The following is a 20081-nucleotide window of genomic DNA, read 5'->3' as shown; positions in this document are numbered from 1 at the left end:
GAGGGAGGTGGCCACCCAGGTAAATCGCTGTCCGCGACGGGACAGCGGGGCCGTCGTTAACCCCTCGGACGGGAGCGCCCTCACTCACGCCCGCCCGCTCCGAAGGCTCCGGTCCCTCAGGCGGGCATCAGACCCCGCGCCCCCACCTCCCGCTCCCTCACAGCGCGCTGCCCCCGCTCGGCACCGGCCGAGTTTGTGTAAGTGGGGCCGGGCCGTGACTCAGAGCGGCGGGGAGGAGCCGCGACCTGCCGCGGGAGGCCCGGCCCGAGGCGGCTCTTGCCGCCCGCCGAGACACGGTTCGGGGGATAGAGCCTGACTTAAGAAACGATAACCCTGCAATTAAGAAAGCTTCCTGCCATCTCTGCCTGCCTACATGGAAAACCCACAAGCCAGAAGTACCATTTTAAATCTATCCCGATCTTACAAATGAAAATTAGAGGTAGTTCCCTAATGATACAAGCTGCAAGGTGATCAGTGGCCTGGAGCACTTCTCTAAAGAGAAGCTGAGAGCGCTGAGGTTGTTCAGCCTGGAGAAGGCTCTGGGGAGACCTTGCTGTGGCCTTCCAGTACTAGGGAGCATCTCTCATGAGCAGAGGCTGCAGGAGCTGGGCCTTTTTAGTCCAGAGAAGAAAAGACTGGGAGAAAATCTCATTAATACATACTGATGCGTTAAAGGCAGGTGCCATGGGAATGGTGCCAGACTCTTTTCAGTGGTGCATAGCTGCAGGACAAGGAGCAATGGGCATAAACTGAAACACAAGAAGCTTCACCTCAGCATGAGGAAGAACTTCTTCAGGTTGAAAGTGGCAGAGCACTGGAACAGAGGTCATGGAGTCTCTGTCTCTGGAGATCTTCAAAACCCATCTGGAGGAGTTCCTGTGTCATCTGCTGGAGGTGAACCTACCTTGGCAGGAGAGTTGGACTAGACGATCTCCACAGGCCCCTTCCAACCCTGTCAATTGTGTGATGCTTGAAGTAGGCTCATAAAAAGAGTGAGAGGGACCTTTTGTGTGGGTGCATAATGATAGGACAAGTGGTAAGGCTTGTAAACTAAAAGAAGAGAGCTTTAGATGAGATGTTAGGGAAAATCCCATATTCAGAAGGTGGTAAGGCACTGTAACAGGTTCCTCTCAGCTCTGGATGTTCCTTCCATGGAATTGTTCAAGGCTGAGTTGTATGTGGCTTTGATCAACCTGCTCTAGTGGGTGGCATCCCTACCCGTGGTAATAGGATGGAACTGGATAATCTTTAAGGCCTCTTCCAACCCAAACCTTTCTGTGATTCTGTAACACTATATCGTTCTTATTTTTAAATACCTCACTGTAACTGTGAGAGACTGCTGTGGAGAATAGTTGAGCATAGTTCAATATGCCACTATGTTTTCTTCTTCTTTTTTTTTAAGGCTTCAGATAAATTAATTAGATTGTAAATGTTTTTGTTATGGTTTCACAAAAGACTTGAAATAGGAATAGATGCTGGCCTATTAGGGTAAGAGCTCATTTAAATAAATGTATAGTATAATCTACCAAGTGTAACGGTGTTGTCTCTGAGCTCAGGAAGCATTCTTTCCAGAGCTCTATGTAATTAGAGGATAATTTACTGAGATTTCTAACTAACTAGACTCACATAAACTAACTCACGCCTAGGTATGCCAGAGTTAAGGTTTCCCAACCCAGGATAAAACTGTCATCCAAAAATCCACTAAGAAATAAAACTGATGTAACACAACTGAGGTTCCTCTACTCCTCCACTTAGGAAGACTGGAAGAATCATTGGTTCTTGTACTATATCTTGGCACACATTGAAACTAAATCTAAACTTTAAGGAGAAGGGAGTACTGCCATTTCCAGGGACTATAATTCCTCCCTCACATGCTGTTGTTTATTGGTTTTGGAACTGCAAGATGAAATAGTAAGGCCATATAATTCTGTATTGAAAATGCTATGGCAGAGGTGCTTGGTGCTCAGCAGAGCTAGTAACACCATCCCCACACAGTCTGAGTCCAGAATCTACTGCCTGGATGTCTGAGCATGCATGTCTCTCTTCGGAGAGCTGTTTTCCAACGTTAGATCTGGTATTTCTTTACATAAATCCAGGAAGCAGCTTCCAAGTGCTGCTATTGAGCCTGGGTGCAGAGATGGATGTCATTTGGCTGCTGTCTAGGACAGCAGAGCAGAAGCCAGCTTAGGAATTTGGTAGAATTATCTAGAGGACTTTAGAAATTGAGAAATACTTCTCAGTATTGAGAGGATACTTCTGTTTAAATTGTTTGGTCTCAGAAGCATGGGAAGCATCAGGCAGCACAGGGAGGAAAGATGCCCTTAGTGTGAAACCTCTCCTCCTAAGCAGGTCATTAAGCAGTGAGCCTCTGAAGCACTGCCTCTCGTACATGCCAATAGAATCTGTTTTGCTTCTTTCTGTTGTTGCTCTAAGCATTTTAAAAGCACTCCATAATTATTTTTGCTGTGATAATTAGGTTGAATCCAAGATAGCCGTCCATTTACATCCCTATCTCTTAATCATTTGATAAGCTGTTCTATCACACAGAGTAAGAAGAGATGGAAGTGTAAAGATGGCTTATCACAAGCTCACACTAATCCTGCTACTCACCCTCTTTGTTCTGGAGGCATTCTTAGCTCCTGAGAAATACTTCACCCAAGTGTAAGAGTTAGAGGCACAGCACGTGGACCCAAACACAGCTGACTGACAGAATAATTGCAAGGACTGAAGGTAACATGAGATTTCACTACCAGCACTTGCTGGTCTTGAATGTTGTGTCATTGATACAGTTGTGCAGATCCTCTAGTGAAGTTACTAATAATTACAACTTTGTATTTACAGTAGTTAGAGAACACAACAACATTTGTGCTTATACTTTTGGTCACAAGTTTTACTCCACAGAAAAATCGGGCTTTCTAATGAAATTCCAGAAAGTTTCTGCTTTCTGTGCCCCTGGGCATGCCTGCAGCATCAGAAAGATATTTTCTGTTGCAGACAAAAAATGACCAAGTGTATCTACAATGGTAAACCAGACAGCTTTTAGAAGAGCTCTCTTACAGTAGATTTCTATGCCATTTTTTCATGTTATGTATTTTATCCATTTGTCCATAAACGAGTGTACTTTATGCAAAGAATTGAATTACACTCTCCAATTATTAGTCACAGGTGTACTACAGAGAGAAAATCCCTAAGATAGAAGTGGTTTCATTTGAAGAAACCCAAGTTACTGTCAACAAACCAGAATGCTCACTGTAAATGAAATGACCTCTGAACTGCCCCATTTAACACAGATTTTTCTTCGATTTGATCTAGATACCACCTCAGTAAAACAAACCTATACCACATTTGCTTCTTAGCAAGAGATCTGATTTCCAGGAAAGGTGTTAGAAGATAGACATTTCCCATTTAAGAATTAAGAGAAATACAGGCATTTTCCAAGTCACGTTATATGCCTTATTGCAGCCATCATTCCTTATCCTCTCTGAGGAACAGGAAAAAAGAAAGTTTGCTTTAAATCTTCAGAATGGTACTTCAGAATTTTCTCTACACATACCCTAAAACCTTCATACTAAGAAAGGAAAGCACGCTAAATGCCTATGAAAAACCCTTGGTTACTTCTACCTAAATCATATTTCATCTGAATGGTATAAGGCACATTCATCCCTTAATGTTAAAAGATATCCCCAAGCTTTTTTTGAGATACAGTTCTGCAGATATTTTGCTGCAACACACAATTTCCAATGTAGTACCATTCTAAAATCATTAGGACAGATAAATGTTGCATTTACATGGATTGAATCCAGACACTTGGCTGGACTGGTAACTAATGCAAGTATGTAAATAGATTGGAAATTGTGACATTACCTTTAAGTGTTTGTACTTTGATAAACAAAAAAAATTAAAGATTTCATAATCTATCTTAATTGGTATATTTTGATTTACCCGTTTCAAGACAACACTTTAAATAAAGGAAAATTTGTTTTAAAAGTTATATAACAGGATTTTTTTGAAGAGATTTACCTATGACTATCATAAGTTAGTGATTTATGAGACAAACCAAAATAAGTTCACTGCCCCTTTAATAAAATTATTTTTCCTCTTTAAAAGCAGATTTGGTTATCTATGATCCATTGTAAGGGCCTGACAGTAATTTTGAGAATACATTAATTCACTGTGCTCCAAAAGTCAGTCCTCTCACAGTCTGCAATTTCTCATGCACTGTAAAATGTCACAGGTCAGCACTGCTAGCAAAAGAAGTAATCTTGCCTTCCTCCACCCATTCTGTTCCTCCCTACATTTCCATCTTCCCTGATCTATACAGCTGTTCAATAAATGAGATCAGTTCCACGATCCAGCTTAAAATTAACCCCCCCTTTTTTGTGCTTACATTTAACATGGATCAGTTTTTTGATCTGCTTCACCTGCCACCACATAAATCCTTACTCTGGCACAGGAGAGGGAGCAGCATGAGGGCAAGAATGAACTGGGGTACCATAAATTAGCATAGAGAATATATAAAGCAGAAAATATAATTTAAAAAATGGCTTTTAACAGATAGGCATCTAGAAAGAATTGTACTCTGTTGCTTTTGCGGGTGGTTTTTTGGGTTTTTTTGAGATTATGAGCCCAAAACACACAATATATTATCTGAGAACATGCCTATGTCCTCTTAAGGTCCTTACCTTTTCTCTTTGTGCTTTAAAGACACAGAGCTGAACCATGGACTTGTGCTGTAAATCCTTCAAACTGTGTCTTTGGGGAGGAGGAAAGCAACTGACAACTTAGGAAAAAATCTTTCCTTCTGACAGAATCAAGACAAGACCTCCTTCCTTCTCCACAGGCTGCTAGTTTTGCAGGATAGAAATTTTTTCTGTCTCTTATAGATTTCTTTCAGATTTGCTAAACCATCTTTGCCAGAGAAGATTTATGTCTGAACCATAGCAAATCCCTTACCTTAAGAATACAGCTGGAGGATATTTAAGAAAAATACATCCCTAGAGGCTGAGTAGCAGTAGACATGTAAAGGCTCAGTCCTCCTCTTCTAATTACAAGTTGTACTCCAAGGTCCAGGGGAAGATTTGTCCAAGAACTACATAACACATTTTTTAGTGAAAATTAGGTTATCAGCATTACTCTGCCGTACTGGTTATAAAAACTGTGATTATAGCAAACATGGCATTTGAGCAAATAGAGCCAAAGCATTTTTCTGTAACTATCTGTGTCACATCATAATCAATAGTAAAAAACATCCATGTTTTCTAGCACTACCCCCTCAAAATTCATGTCTGAAAACCTGAATTTAATAATTTAATTGTTTCAGATTTGTAAAAAAAAAAAAGAATGTTGACAGTTCACCAGCAGGGAAAATGTTAGTAGGCCACAACAGCAGTGCTGCACACTGGGTCAAATACAAGGCTTCTTCCTAGCTAATTATGATGCAATCTGTGGAGATTCCCTAGAGAAGAACTTGCTTATTAATACCTACCCAGTGTTCTCTGTTTCCATAACATCTCCCTTAGTATTCACCATTATATTGCCCTTCCAAAGTCACACCTCTCTCTGCTTTCATAAAAATTTCTACTTTGTCCTCCTGATAGACCTTGCGGTAGACTCTAATCGCTGAGCTACTGACAATGGGGAATAGGTTAACCATGATATGGGAAAATCCCAAATCCCACAATCTGAGTTACACAAAGCCTATCTACCAAATGTGAAATCAGTCATACTGGAATTTTGCAATTCTTTAATAATTGTATTTAATTTTTAATTTTTTTCTGAGCTAGTATAAATTTTCATCTCTTGGAAACTGAGGGAAGAAAAAATAAATTGTCATACCGTACAAGCCCCCTGCTCTCTGAATCCAATGACTGTGCAGCTGCATGCCTGGGATGCAGAGACAAAGAGGCATGGAAGTTCATATAAGCTGGCATGTCTCTCTTATATTACTTGAAATACAATGAAATAATATTAAGAAGCATTCTTGTATGAGTATGTGAATGCTGATTTTCTCTGTGAATAGGCTAATGCTAGACAGGAGATGAACCATTCAGCTGCAAGGCAAAAAAATCTAAAAATCAGAGAGTAGTTGTTAGTAGTGTTTTGTTTCTCTGCAAGGACTTTTTTGTTCCTTGCTTTGGTCTGCAGTAAAGTGATTCTTCTGCATTTTCAGATATTTGCATGGCCGGTAGCTGTTACTTTCTACAGAGAAAATAAGAGACAGAAGTAAGACTTGCCAGGGAAGAAAGCTTTGCTTTGCATTTCTTGCAAATGCAAGGATATACAGAAAATAAAGGTTTATTTCCTGAAAACTGAGTTGGTTTTAATGTTTTGCATTGTAGCTTATTTTCTCTTCAGAGTTTGTGGGTGACAAGAGTTAAGAATCTTAAGTATAAAGTTTTTGCAAAATATTTTGAAAAAATTGTTTTTTAACTTTTTTGCCAATAATTTGATTTATTCCAAATAAATACTTAGTTCAAGAGAAAAGCTGAGCACCCATCTTTGTGTGCAATTAAACACTTCAAACTCTCAGAGTAGACAGCTGGAGACAGACAAAGTCTCCAGAATGACTACCAGCCAAATCACACATGTAAAACCCTATATTTTAAGGTTTCTCCTTGTTCTGCAAGGTGTTCAATAGGAAGTTTACTGAAATTCTCATAAATTTGCTGAATTAGAGGTCAATGGCTGTTGGAGATTTAGGGGTCAAGTATCTGCATTGGTAGGTGCCTAAATTATTTGAAATAAAATCCCGTTGGGATATTTTTCAAAAGCATCTAGCAGGTGAGAAGCACTCATAACCCTTTGCATTTTAAAATCATTGGATAAAATACCAAGACCAAATTCCAAGTCTCTTTCTCACCCTTTGAGAGTTAGTTCCTAGCTGCCAGCTGATACAATCATCCTTCTTTTGCTTACTCTTCCAGGATTGTGCTCTTTGCAGTATAGTACTCCAGCTCCAAAAGACTCCCTAATTTCTCACTTTGCAGAAATTGATGGGTAAAAAATATTGATGCAAGGAAGGGAAGGTGAGTTTTAATTTTTTTGGCTGAGTTAAAATTAAGTCCTGATCTTTTATATTGCAGGCAAAGTATCTATTAATGTGCTGTATCTAGAGCCAACAGCAGCTCCTCAGCAGATGCGTTCTGAAGGAAGCTCTCTTTTGTTCTTTCTGAGAGCAGTTTCTAGATTGTGGGTGCTCTCTAAAAAAAAATCTTCTAAAAAAATCTTCATTTGCAGCCCTAATTTGTACCCTAAATCTCCAGAGAGTACAGAACTGCAGTTACACTGCTCTGCATGACACAGAGCTCCCTGCTCAGTGCACTTGTTGGATGGCCTGTGTAGGGGCTACACTCCATGAGGGACACGTAGCTCAGGGTGAATCTCACTCCAGCACCTGAAAGTTAGGCACTGCCACTGCTGGTGGGAGTCTGGCCATTAACTCCCTTGCTGAAGGCAAAATAGAGAACCAGAAATACTCAGAATTCAAGGGAATTTGTCTTTCAGCTGCCTTTTTGGGTATTTCTGTTGACTTTTCTTTCCCTTTTGCTGTTTTTTCTTATATTTCTCTCCCCGAAATGAGATTCTGTAGTACTTTACTTGCATTAAGGGAAACTTGCATATGGTTGTCATTTACCAATACAAATGCTAACAATACATAGTTACTATCTGAAATAATTTGGATGATATATTAAGTTGTTATTAATTTTGAATTTGGACCATTACAGTTCAAGAAATGTGCCCTAAATGTAGAGCATGAGTTATATACACTTGTCTCTGAGAAATCAGTTTGCACAATCAAGAACTTACATATTTAGAATGTAAGCTGCCTGATACTAGTGTCTTGAGATTCTTTATCAAAATAATTATTTAAGTTTAAGCTTGACACCCTTGTTTTTAGAAAATAAGTTTTAGAGACTCTGTCCTTTAAGATGTAGTCACTGGAAATGGCAGTCCTGATGGAATTCAACGTTTTTTATTTGTTGGCCCTGACAGCTGTGTATTAGTAAAATAAATAAATTAAATAAACAGAAACATCTGTTCCAGTCACTAGAGGCTTATTGCTGGAGTTATCTGCATCAGATGGGAGGAGATGTTCTAGTAGAGGAGCTTGGCTTTCCAGAGCAGAGATTAGTGAAATCAGTAGGAATAAATATGTAGAATTGTGTGACCTGTGGGAAATATCTCACCTGCCAAATGATGTCGCTAACTAGTGTTAGTTTGAAGTCCTCTAGCATCTATTCTGCATTATTCATACAAGTAGAAATCCCATTATATTCCAAGTGCTAGCAGAGTCTCAGTCTGTATCTTATTAACAGGAAAATCTGTAGCTTAGCTGAGAACTTAAGCCTGTAAGATTTTTCTTTTCATTCATTATTATTGGATCCAGGATACCTTACTCCATATATGTGTAAGAAGAGTATAAATGTGTGTGTGTATATATATATGACTATACACATAATTTTTTGTGTGTGTGTGAGTGCACTGGATAGTTATCATGCACAGAAAGCAAGAAAAGGCAACCTAATAATGGCTCAGAATTCCAACTCCATTAATATCTCAATAAACCTGAGAGAGCAGACAAAATAGGTATCCCTCTGCAAGTGTTCCTATGCTGGTATTCCTACATGATAAATTAATCAAAGCTCTGGTACAATTTTCAAAAAGATGCAAAATAAATTCTTCATCAGCTGGACATGTGTAACTTGCTAATTTCATGAAATTAACATGGGAAAGTTGTATACAGTTGTAGGAAAAAAGTGGCAGAATGAACTAGAATGTTTCACTTTTTGATTGTAATCTGCAAAGTCAAATTGAAGTTGCTTGCTGGGTTTGCAACTGTATCCAGGAATACATGATAATAATAAATAATAAAATAGAAATGAAAACAGAATCTCATGTTGGAAGAGATCTCTGGAAGCCACCTTGGTTAAGACCTTGCTCAGAGCAGGATCAATTAATCCTGGTTGTTCAGGGCTTTTTCCAGCCCAGACTCACATGCTTCAAAAGTTTCTAAGAATGGAGATTCCACAGGCTCTCTGGGCCACTTTTCTAGTATTGGACTACCCTCATAGTAACAAAGTTGTTTCTGATACCTCGTGGGAATTCCTGTTTTCTAACTTACTCCCATTGCCTCTTGTCCTATTGCTCTACCCCTTCAATAAAAGATAAGGGCATGCTGCCAGCTCACATTCAACTCAATTTCAAACACACTCCACCAGTATCTCCAAATCCTTTTATGTGGAGCTGCTCTTTACCCATCTGGCTTCTAGCCTGTCCCATTGCATGAAGTTATTCCATCCCTGACACAGGACTTTGCATTTGCCCTAGTTAAACTTTATGAGGTGACCATCAGCCCATTCATCCAGGACACAGAGGTCCTCTAGAGAGCAGGTCCTCCCTGCTCTCTAGCCATGCCCTCCAGTTTGGTATCACTTAGAAACATGCTATACATACAATCCATCCCATCATCTGGGTCTTTATTAAAGATGTTATGCAGTATTGACCCTAGTATCCAACTCTACCTGAAGGCTCTGCTAGTAAGTGACAGTTTGCTGGATTTTGTACTATTGATCCTAAATAGTTTCCTGAGGCCTTTTTTATGTTTTTTCTCTTAATTTCAGTCAGTAGAGTCTGTGGCACCTTTATTACCATAAGCACTGGAGTGCTGCCAATGAAGAGATCTGTTTGCAGGTTTAAAGCACATGAGTAAGCAGCACATAGTGGTAGTGTGAGGGATAGTAACTGAAGCCTAGGAGGGAGGTCTCAGGATCAAAGGGCAGTAAATAAAATGGAGGACAAAGCTCACTGAGTAGAATTGTAATGGAAAAAAGTACTTCTGTCACTTCCTTGGCTCAGAAAGTTTCTGAACACCTTGCTGCAGAAGAGAGCCATTACTCAAGCTATTTTTCTGCTTTTCCTGGAAGTATGGACTATTTGCAATTGCAGAAGATGGGATGTCGGGCTGGACAAACCCATCTGGGGTTCACTTTGTGAGCCATTATTGCTTACTTGACTTTCATCTCTTTTCACATTAAAAACATGAAAGTATCAACAGGTTAAGAGGTAGTGATATAGAAGTTGGAGAAAAGAAGATGTTAGCTTTGTTTTGATAACCAGGAGAATATTGAGAAGGTTGGAGGTTCCCACTATCTTTGTAATTCTTTAAAAAACTCAATTTATTGCAAATAACTGTTACAGTTCTGGGAAGTATTGTATTTACCAGTTCTCTGAAATTTAATCATTGAATGTTCAGCCAAGTAAGTCAGATGGATGTGTGTGGGTAAAAGGGATATGAGATAATTTGAAGGAGCATGAGTTTGCCAGCAAAGGCTTCCTCAGCTTTGTGTGAGGGTACTCTTTACTTTTCAATTTCTGTCTCAGTCTGCTAGATAATCTTCAGTCTTGCTGAAGTCAAAGTTGTTAACTTTAAAGTGTAGTGCAGCCAATATTTGATTACTAATTGGTTGGCATTTATCTCTCCACTATTCTCAATTTTGTATTACTTCTGGTTTCCAGTAATAGTAATATGTATGGACATCACAAATACAAATATCAAGAATTGCAGCATGAAGATATTTGTGTAATAACTAAATTTGATAATTGCAGCTATTTGAAGTAAAATTATAAATGGTTCATAGAAAATAATTTTGGTTTCAAGGATAATGAGCTGTATAATTTAGTAGCACTTGGAACTAACTTCTTTAAAAGTTGCTGTGGCTAATGCTTTTCTCACACTAATTTCATGCTGTTGAAACTCCACCAGCATTAATGGAGTTAATCCTAATTTTCATTTACATAAAAGCAAAGAAAGCTCAGCCTCAGTGATTTTTTTACATTATGTTTCAAGGGTGCTTGAAATTGCTAAACCCACTTAATTCCACATAAAAATAAAGCTTAATGCAGAGAAATCTAATTGTTCTTATGTCACACACAAAACTCTGTGGCAAACAACAGAACAATGAAATTCTGTTCTTTGACATTTTAGATTTGCAATGCTCAGTGAACATTCAGAGGCTTTTTGAGCTGTATTTTTATCAATGAAAAGTCTGTGAAACTGCTTAACTAAAAATTAGCTTGCTTTAATGTTAGCTTGTCCACTAGTTTCCACAGATGATGGAAGTGCTTAACTGCCTGTATCAAAGGGAAGAAAAAGCATTTGATTTTGAAGACATAAATCGAATACTTAGTTTCTTACTCTTTGATCAGCTTTGCTTATGTGGGCATATAATCTGACCCCTTTGCCATCCAATTTTCAACCTCTTTCCCCTCCCTCCCCTTATTATTGAACTTTTATCAAGGCCAGATTTCCTCCTCCCCTTCCCCATTACTCCCCCCTCCAGGGAATAGTCATGCCTCCTGCATTTTTCTCTCTAGTGTTTAGAAACCCCTCTGAAATGTTAAACCCTTAGGAAACACCCACTGCTTCTAACAGCAAGTGCTTTTTTTTTTTCTTTTGTTACTAGGCTGCCACTCTATGGCCGTGCACATAAACTACAGCTTTAGTTCCACTGCAATAAATTGTACTGGAGGAGTTTCTGGGAATGAGTGAGAGAACATCTGGGCTTCATGTCCTACAACGCGAGTATGAATACTTTAGAAGAGGACAAAGGAAAAATCTACCATATTGTGTGTAGGCATCTACCAGAGTGATATCTTAAATACGTTACAGATATTTTTTTGATCATTAATAATGTGCATCCTGTCATGCCCTAACATAGACCCTGCTTGTCCTGGCAGTTTAAAATAATGCTAATTTGTGTTAGATTTTCAAAGGAAAGCAAAAGGATAATGCTTTTCAAAATACTCTGGCCAGGAAAACAACTAAACACTGAGACTGACCCATGCCTGGTACCCTCCCTAAGTATGAAGTTTTGATGATTTTGAATCTGTGTAATAAGAAGAATTCATAGAAGTAAATCAAGTGTTTTAAGAGTAGATGTTTACATGTAGTCAAAAACAGTGGCTTATAAATGGGTTAAAGGAATATTCAACTTTTCTTAACAATGGTTTCACTTACACAAGGTTAGAATATGCTGCCTAATAAGTTATTATATAAGTCATTGTTTTCATAGCTGCATCTGAAAATGGAGAGGATTGCAATTTAGCAGATCTGCCTGTGAGTAGAGTATGGAGTGAGGAAGTTGCAGATTTGTCTGCCTGTAAGCACTTTTACTTGAGTTCTACCAGTGTCAAAACCTTTCAGAACCAAAAGTCATGTTCAAAGGTGTGGGAGTGGCACTCCATATGTGTGTATTCCTCACCCTTGGACAATTTTGCGTGATTCCATTCAGAAAGTGGAGCAAAAGCAAACTTGAGATGTGTTCCTGCCTTCATTTTTAGCACACCCAAGTTAAGAGGAAAACTCCAAGGTTGATGGAGATCAACCTTGGAGATGTTAACTTCTAAAGAACACAGTCTCTGGTTATGACTTGTCAGTGACCATCAGTTACTACCTAAAATATTGTAAGGGCTACAAAATTATACTATTTTCTGTATAAATAATGTCTACCATTTGAAAGTGATCTGAAAACCTGAGTCCAAAGCAAATTCATTCGAGTGAATAAAAGAGGTCTTATTGGCCAGAGAAACCCAGTAGATGGAAAAGCAGCTCAGAAGTTTTAATAGGTGTTTTGCTTTGAATATTCTCCTGAATGCACTCCTGGATTTGCTGGAGGGCAGAGAGAAAGAGGGATTATTAAAAATTAAACAGCTTGTTCTTAGTAAAATAAAAATTCATTGTACAGTTTTCATTGATTCAGTTTCATTAAACTGAAACAGGTGCTGACCTTTGGCCGTGTTAGTGACATTGTTCCAGACACTCTCTTCAGCATTTTAATATATTTTGTTAATGTAGGTTAATATTATAAGAAGGGACAAATCTTCTTAGAATGGTATTTTCCAGGATCTTCAGCCATAATGCAACTTTGGTTTCTAAACAGAGCCAGCTGTTAAAAGTGCTAATTAGTTCTGCCAAGAAGGTAATAGTGCCTATGTCCTAATAATCCAAACTGTTATATATATATTAAGAGGTTCTCAATGCTACAGTTATATCCCCCCATTTAGGAATATTACAAGAAAATTTTACTATGAACAGGAGGTTAAGAAAGAAGCGGAGATGATAAAAAAATATAAATTAGGTTCTTAGGAAGAAGTTGGACAAGAAACATCTTGGGCATAGGAAATAAACCAGTATAAAAGGAGATATAAGATTACCTCATTTTCTAAAGTATTTCTACAGCAGTCAGTGCATGCAAGAGCAACATAAGTGGTGTGACTTAAAACCATACTGAAGTTCCAAGTGGCAATATTGAAAGATGATTAAAGCATTTTCAAAGAACAGGGATGCTGACCAAATAGCCAGAGGCTGGAAGGCAGAAGAGAGTGAGTTTGCCTGAAGCACGATGCAGGCAGCGCAAGATCTCTCTCTATAGTTTATTTGTTGCAGCAGAAGCACCAAGGTCCCCAGCTACCATCGGTGCCACATAAAAATCTGCAAAGTGCTGCAGTGCTGCAGTCTTTGACACCTAACACATGCAGCTGAAATGCTCAAATCTACCAGCCAGGCTAAAGAGTGAGAATTAGAGTGGTAGACAATGAAAAAATATCAACACATTCTCTGTCGGGTGACACTGTGTCAGGCAGATGCACATTAAAATACATATGCAGAGATACAGAGCTAGCAAAAGCCAGGTTAGTTGCCATTTGCAATAATTAATTTAACTGTTGGTTCATGAAGGTGAATTGAACTGCAAACCAAACCTGGTACTGTAACAGTTAACACTGGTTTTGAGCTGCTGTAATAAACTGAACTATTTCCTGCATATGGAGCTCCTAAAATGTCCATTTTGTACAAAGTGTTGTATTTTTTTCCCCTGAAACTTTTGGAAAACTTTGTCACCACCTACCGTAATTTTTCTCCAGCATTATTCCTAAATGGTTGGAAATGCCAGTGCACCATATTCCAGATATGGCTGCAATAGGGCTGCAACAGGACTCTATAGGAGATTATTTATTCTGCTGAATTCCACATATGAGCCATGGCTGTTCTCAGAATGCCACTGTTTCTTTGGTTTTACAATAGCATCACATAACAAGCTTGTATTTAATTGCATATTTTTCACCTGTCTGGTTTGGCTCTGCTTCTGAGACCATAGGTGACCCAAACTGATATGTTTTTTTAAAACAAAATAATATGCCCTCAATATTTTGGAAATGTAAAAATGTCTTAGAAACAGACCTTTTCTTCCCTGTGCATCTAAATTAATCAAAAGGAGAAAAGGCCTATATAATCAAATTAATGTTATTGTCAAGACATGAAAATATAAATAACAGCTTTTATCTTACATTTATTTTCTCTTGTTCTGTTTGCTAGAAATTAGCCAGTTAAACACATTCAGTGTATTTATCTTATCATAGTGTCCAGGTGATTTAGTTATATCCAGAATTCTGTTGTGGCAACACAGAAAGTGCCTAGAGGACCCAAAAGTACATTTCCCAGTCTTCCTGACTTTTACCAGTAAAGATGATGGGTAGCATCATTGAACTAGCAAGGGGTAGGGAGGCTGAGTTAATTACCTGCTTCTCCCATTCCTCCTGAAATGCTGTTTCACTTTTCTGTATTTCAGTTTCCTCATCTATTATATTTCCTTCCTCTTGTCTTTTTTGTCACTTGTTTGCTTGTTTGCTTTTTGGTGCTGTTGCTTAGGTTTTTGTTGGTCTTTTTTACTTATTTGTTTGGCTAATAAGCTATTCAGTGTAGGAACAGTGCATCTAAACTGTCCAATATGAACTGGAAGCTCTTTGTGTCAGTATAATCACACTAATAAATTCTTCAGCTCAGCTACTCTAGCTCACTTTATTTCACTAGACATAGCTCCTCACAGCACTTCCTCCTCACTAATACTCTGTTTTTGTGGGAATGAGCAGATTAAAATGAGTGTGCTGGACACCTGCTGCCACCCTTGTAAAACAGTGGAAGTCATGGTCCAATCCAATCAAGAGCACAACCCTAAGAGATACTAAAGGTACTATCCCCTTGAGCTGCCCAGTGCTCTGCTCTCTCTCACCTCGGATCAAGTTTTGCATTGAAATAATCTTCTGTCCCGATTCTCCTGCTTTGTTTAATTATGTGTGCTGTTTATACTATTTCTTTTCATGTTCTGTCTATAAGGCAACCATTTCTTTTCCTGTTGGCTTCACTGCAAAAGTCTTATCCTGAATATGCATGGAATCTAGCACAACCTTCAGGCAGTGGTGAATCTCCAGTACTGTTACTTATAAAAGATATTTTGGGGACACTGTACACACAGTAGTAAATTTATTGAAGTGTAAAGAGAAAAATGGCTCAGTACAATGCAACACTTCAGGAACACATTTTGATATAGCTCTCAATCACACACAAACATGAAGTTATACTGACTGTCATAAAAGAATTGGATGTGATAAATTCTGTGAGCAGTATATTAAATATAAGGCTCAAAAAGCTAGCCACTTTCATAGTGCCAGCTTCAAGAAGCTGGCTTGAGTTTTCTTCAGTCTTATATTTAACAAATTGCCACAAAATTATGCGGGTGTTCTTTTCTTTCCCTTCAAAATACAGCTTTTTGAAACATCATCCTTTATTATTCTCATTTCCTATCCCAGTGAATAAATATTCATATCTCAGAATTTCCCACAGCTGGCAGAAATTGGCAGCCCTGTTGTTTGCTAGAAGAGAGGCAAAGGACTCAAATGGGATGGCCCCATTTCCCCACAACTGTGATCACATCAAATCAATCTGTAGGTTTGGAAAATATGTAGTTTTCCACTGAGTTACTTTAACATTTTTTGTGTTCTGTGGATAATGTGAGGATTTACATGCCTGACCCAAAACCAGCTGAAGTTTGTAGAAAGACTTATTGTAACTCTTTGGAATATGTGTCCTCTTCTGCTGACAGAGATTAAAATAGATGTAAAGAAATACCTGTGCCAGGCTTCTGTGCCTGTTTACAATACAGGAAAAGCATTCCTATTTGTACTCTTTTTTTAAGAGAGGAAACCCAATTCTGATGTAGAAAGGAGCTGACAAATTAAGTAAACAATGCAGCAGGGCTACAGGAGAAATTTTACACTGCATATGTAGAAGAAGGAGAACTGAATTCACAGCCTTAGGGAAGGATAAGCAAGACTGCCTTTAAACCATCTTTGAGCTCCACAGATTCTGGGTTGCTCAGCAGTCTGAACTGACTTCGACTGGTGCTGAGATTCTGGCTCTAACAGCACTTGTTTGCCATGTTCTGCAAGAGACCTTTGGACAAACAGCCTTTATATTCCTTATACAGCACCAAAAAGGACTTCTCCCATTTCAGAACACTCCAGCTATCTTCATGATCAAAAAGTGAGTAGAGCACAGTTGAAGACATTTAAAGTGCAGAAGAACTAATTCAATACTATTGCAACGCCCTGAGGTATTTCAGTGAGGCTCACTCACCTGGAAGCACTGTGCTGATACATCTCTGTTGTCACTGTGCCTGTTCATCACTGAACTTGCTCCCAAGAGTAATATGAGAAATGGAGAAAACATGACACCAGAGGCTGTGGTGAAACCTGCACAGAGTTTCTTGTGATCAGGGTCTGGGTTTTTGTGCACCGTGTGGGTTTATCATAAATGTGCAATAATATTTATTACACAAAGAGCAAATACCCAAACACAGCTTTTTATTGTAGCCAACAAAAAAAGTAATCAGGAGAAAAGTAAGAAATTATTCAAATATATAGTTGATGGCAGAAACAGAGGACTATGATATCAAATGAAAGGCCAGAAGTGTGAAGTAACATCTCAGTGTATCTTTTCATTATTTTAATTTCCTGGATTAACACATGAATAATCAGAAGATGCTTGAGGCATTTAGAAGCCATAAATAAACTAAAATGTATAGCAGTTTGTTCTGATTATCACTTTCCTACTGCCACCCCTTGCTTTCTGTCTCTCTCACTTCCAACTCATTGATCCTTAAAACTGCTTTTCCTCATTGTATCATGTCACAGTCCTTCACTGATTATACAAGACAGTTCCTCTATATGGTTTCTGATTCTATCATTTTTCCTGAATCCTCATTTCTGATTCTACAATTTCTCCTGATTTCTCACTAGCCTTTAATGAAAGTAATATTTCTGCTAACCTCAGGATTTTCTGCTTGAAATAAATTCTCAAGTAGCATGTGTGTATTAGCCAGGCTGAGTGAAGACAGAGGACTGGGAGGCCTTTTAATGAATATTTTCAATATAAAAGGATTCATTTTACAGGACTCTGAAAACAAGACATTAGCAAATCAAAAATTAAATCCCGTAGACATAATTTTTAACAGTTTTTACGTAGTTCAATAGAATCTATTTGGTTTTCTTTCTTAGGAGTGCTGTGAACTTTTGTTTTTCCTATTTCTTCTTGGCTCAGTGTTTGTATTCTCATATTACTTTGCACAGAAAAAGATTGCCTTTTGCAGAGTTCAGTTACATGTGCTGTTCAAGTGATCCTGACAAAGATGAATGGTAATAAAAAATTGTTCATCCTTTGAATGTGATTTGGATTACACTGCAGAAATTGTATATCAATATTGGATAGAGCTGTAAGGGGGCTATACACAAGAAATATAGGGTTATATCTGGACATGATTTGTCATTCCCTTCTTGACACCACTCATTCTACATGCGTGTTCTTTATTTATAGGCAAGAAGCATGCTGACATTTCAATATTCCTTCAACTCAACAGCTCAGAGTACAATCACAACAAGAAAAGCAACATGTGTACCCACGAATAGCCAGAGATTAATTTCACTGGATTTTCCAGTGAAAAGGTAAGCCACAATGCTAATTTTACAGAGTTTTGATAAGGAGAGATGAAATTTTAGGATTAAAAAAAGAAAATACATTTGAATAGCATTCATAAGATAATTAAGAGATTGGGAAAACAGCACACGAAATTCCCTTTACATTTTAGTAGAAACTACAAGAGAAAACAGATGCTGTCCTGTCATGCAACATAATGTTTTATTTTATTTAGTTCTGGGCTTTAATTGCATTACTAGGGACAAAAGTCAATCTTAGCTTATTTCTGTAAATTATGTCTTCATTACTGACAGAAACAGTAATGATTATGTGTACACAAACAGATGCAAAAGACACAAATAAAAGTCATGCTATTGTAATTAGAAGGATGAAAAAGTGTATTAATTGAATTAGGCTTCAGTTAATTTAATTAACATGCCAAGGTATTGTGATCATGAGCACATTAGGGACATCTTAACAGTGATGATTTTCCATCTCTCATGCCCTCTTCTAATATATATTTGTCATACATATGAAAAATGTGAAATGTGAAAATTCATAGTTGTTCCCTGAAATTCTTGACCAAGAAATGATGCAGAATGAACACAATACTTCTGCTGGTAGAAGACTAAGAATGTTGGAGAATTTCAGAATATCCAAGATGAAGATATTTTAGTATTTCAAGCTAACAAGAACCTTTGCACTCTTAAAAAAATTCACTTCCCAGGGAAAACAGGAAGTGTAATCAGGCCAGTAAATTTCCAGAAGCCTTGAACAAATTCCAAAAAAAGACTTAGAATAGAAACATTCAGGCATATAAGTTTTCCTGGTTTTAACATACCAGTTGTAATGTTGGCATATGTGAACCTGTACAGAACTAAGCAGTGACTTTCTTTCCGAACAAGATATTTTTCATCAAGAAACAAAAATATAGATCCTACTAGATTCAGCAATCTCTGGTTCAGCCAACTTTATGTCAATATAATTTGGCTTCAGTTGCTAACAACTTGCAAGCTGGAGAATTAATAACTAGACTTCAGTTGCCACCATTCGCTAATGAGGCTGGAACGTGACCTGTACACCTAACCAGCTGTGAATAAAACAGAAAAAGCACCAGGCTCACTTACAACTGTCAAACTAAGGCATTTTCTTTAGTGCTAATGCAAAGATGGATGAGCGCTAGTGCTGCAGCAGTATATCAACATTCAGCCAGTGTAAGCACCAGAGTAAAACAAGACACTGTTTACTCCAGAAGTTCTCAATATATTTTTTTCTTTTTGCTGTGAACATTTCCTGTGTTTTTCTCTGGGACTGGATGATAAACCCATATTAATCCCCTTGGAAGATTGTATTTACTGTAATTGTGTGAGATGGACCAAGGTCTTATCTGCATATTTTATATTATCCTTTTACAAATTTTTGCATTCCTTTCTCAGTTTTAAATCATTGCTTTCCCAATAGTAATTGTGTATGCCAGAGCTATCAACAGTAGAAAATTCCATATGTTGCTGCACAGATAAAATACAGACAAGAGAATAACTCAAACCTACCTTCTTTATATGCACCCCTCCAACCTGAGCAAAAGAGAGGGTGGTCTATGTAGATTTCATAGTTGAATCCTAGATCAAAAACTATGTCTTAATTATATGTTCAGTTCAATCAGAACATCTCACTTGTTTTCTCTCATCTTGTAGGAAGTGTGAAATTGTTTGTCCAGGTACAAATTTGGTGCATGACCACATCATTGACTTTCAGAATACAAAAGCTTTGTTAGAATCCTGAAGGTTTGTGGAATAAAGTTGTGACTGAGAAAGCTGTTTCAGGACCGATAGGTTGTTCCTGGCTCCAGCACAGTGCTGAACACATGGCTTTTGTAAAAGCATCCCAGAAACTCCTTCTAACACTCTTTTCCTTATTTTCCAGACCATTGAACTCTCACTGATCGGGAATTGAACACTGTAGAGATCCTTTAAACAGCTTCTGGCATTTAGACAGCATTGGGAGGAGGGGAGTTCACAGTAGACATAAAAGATCTTTTTCTGTGAAGCAGTTCATGAATTGATAAAGTTATCTTGAGATAAGGATTTAGGGAATTTTGTCAATAAAGACAATTTACTTAGTCAATGGGAACAATCATAAAGAGTGCAGAAAGCACAGGTGAGTGTGTCTGGAATTCATTTTTGCCCTACTAATTCCTGGATACCACTTCCTGTTCTTAGAAACAAGAAAAACCCATGTAAATTGGAGTGAGGCCTTTTTTGGAGAGAGGAATGCCAAT

At 38.1% G+C, this 20081-nt stretch overlaps 1 long non-coding RNA gene across 3 annotated transcripts; it reads left to right on the top strand.

Moving 5' to 3' along the window:
* The first annotated feature begins 13 nt into the window (after nucleotides 1-13).
* Nucleotides 14-19957, top strand: LOC135299038 (uncharacterized). Of its 3 annotated transcripts, XR_010361065.1 has the most exons (5): nucleotides 14-2730; nucleotides 6924-7025; nucleotides 11463-11629; nucleotides 17705-17832; nucleotides 19727-19957. It is a non-coding gene; the product is annotated as an uncharacterized LOC135299038 (long non-coding RNA). The 3 variants fall into 3 exon arrangements; XR_010361066.1 differs by having other exon boundaries at nucleotides 14-7025; nucleotides 19498-19957; XR_010361067.1 differs by lacking the exon at nucleotides 11463-11629 and having other exon boundaries at nucleotides 14-7025.
* Nucleotides 19958-20081: the final 124 nt, after the last annotated feature.

The sequence above is a fragment of the Passer domesticus genome, chromosome 4, assembly GCF_036417665.1.
Source record: "Passer domesticus isolate bPasDom1 chromosome 4, bPasDom1.hap1, whole genome shotgun sequence".
Taxonomy (NCBI): Eukaryota; Metazoa; Chordata; class Aves; order Passeriformes; family Passeridae; genus Passer; species Passer domesticus.
Note: the sequence above shows the minus strand (reverse complement) of the source record. Positions and strands in the feature narration are given on the sequence as shown.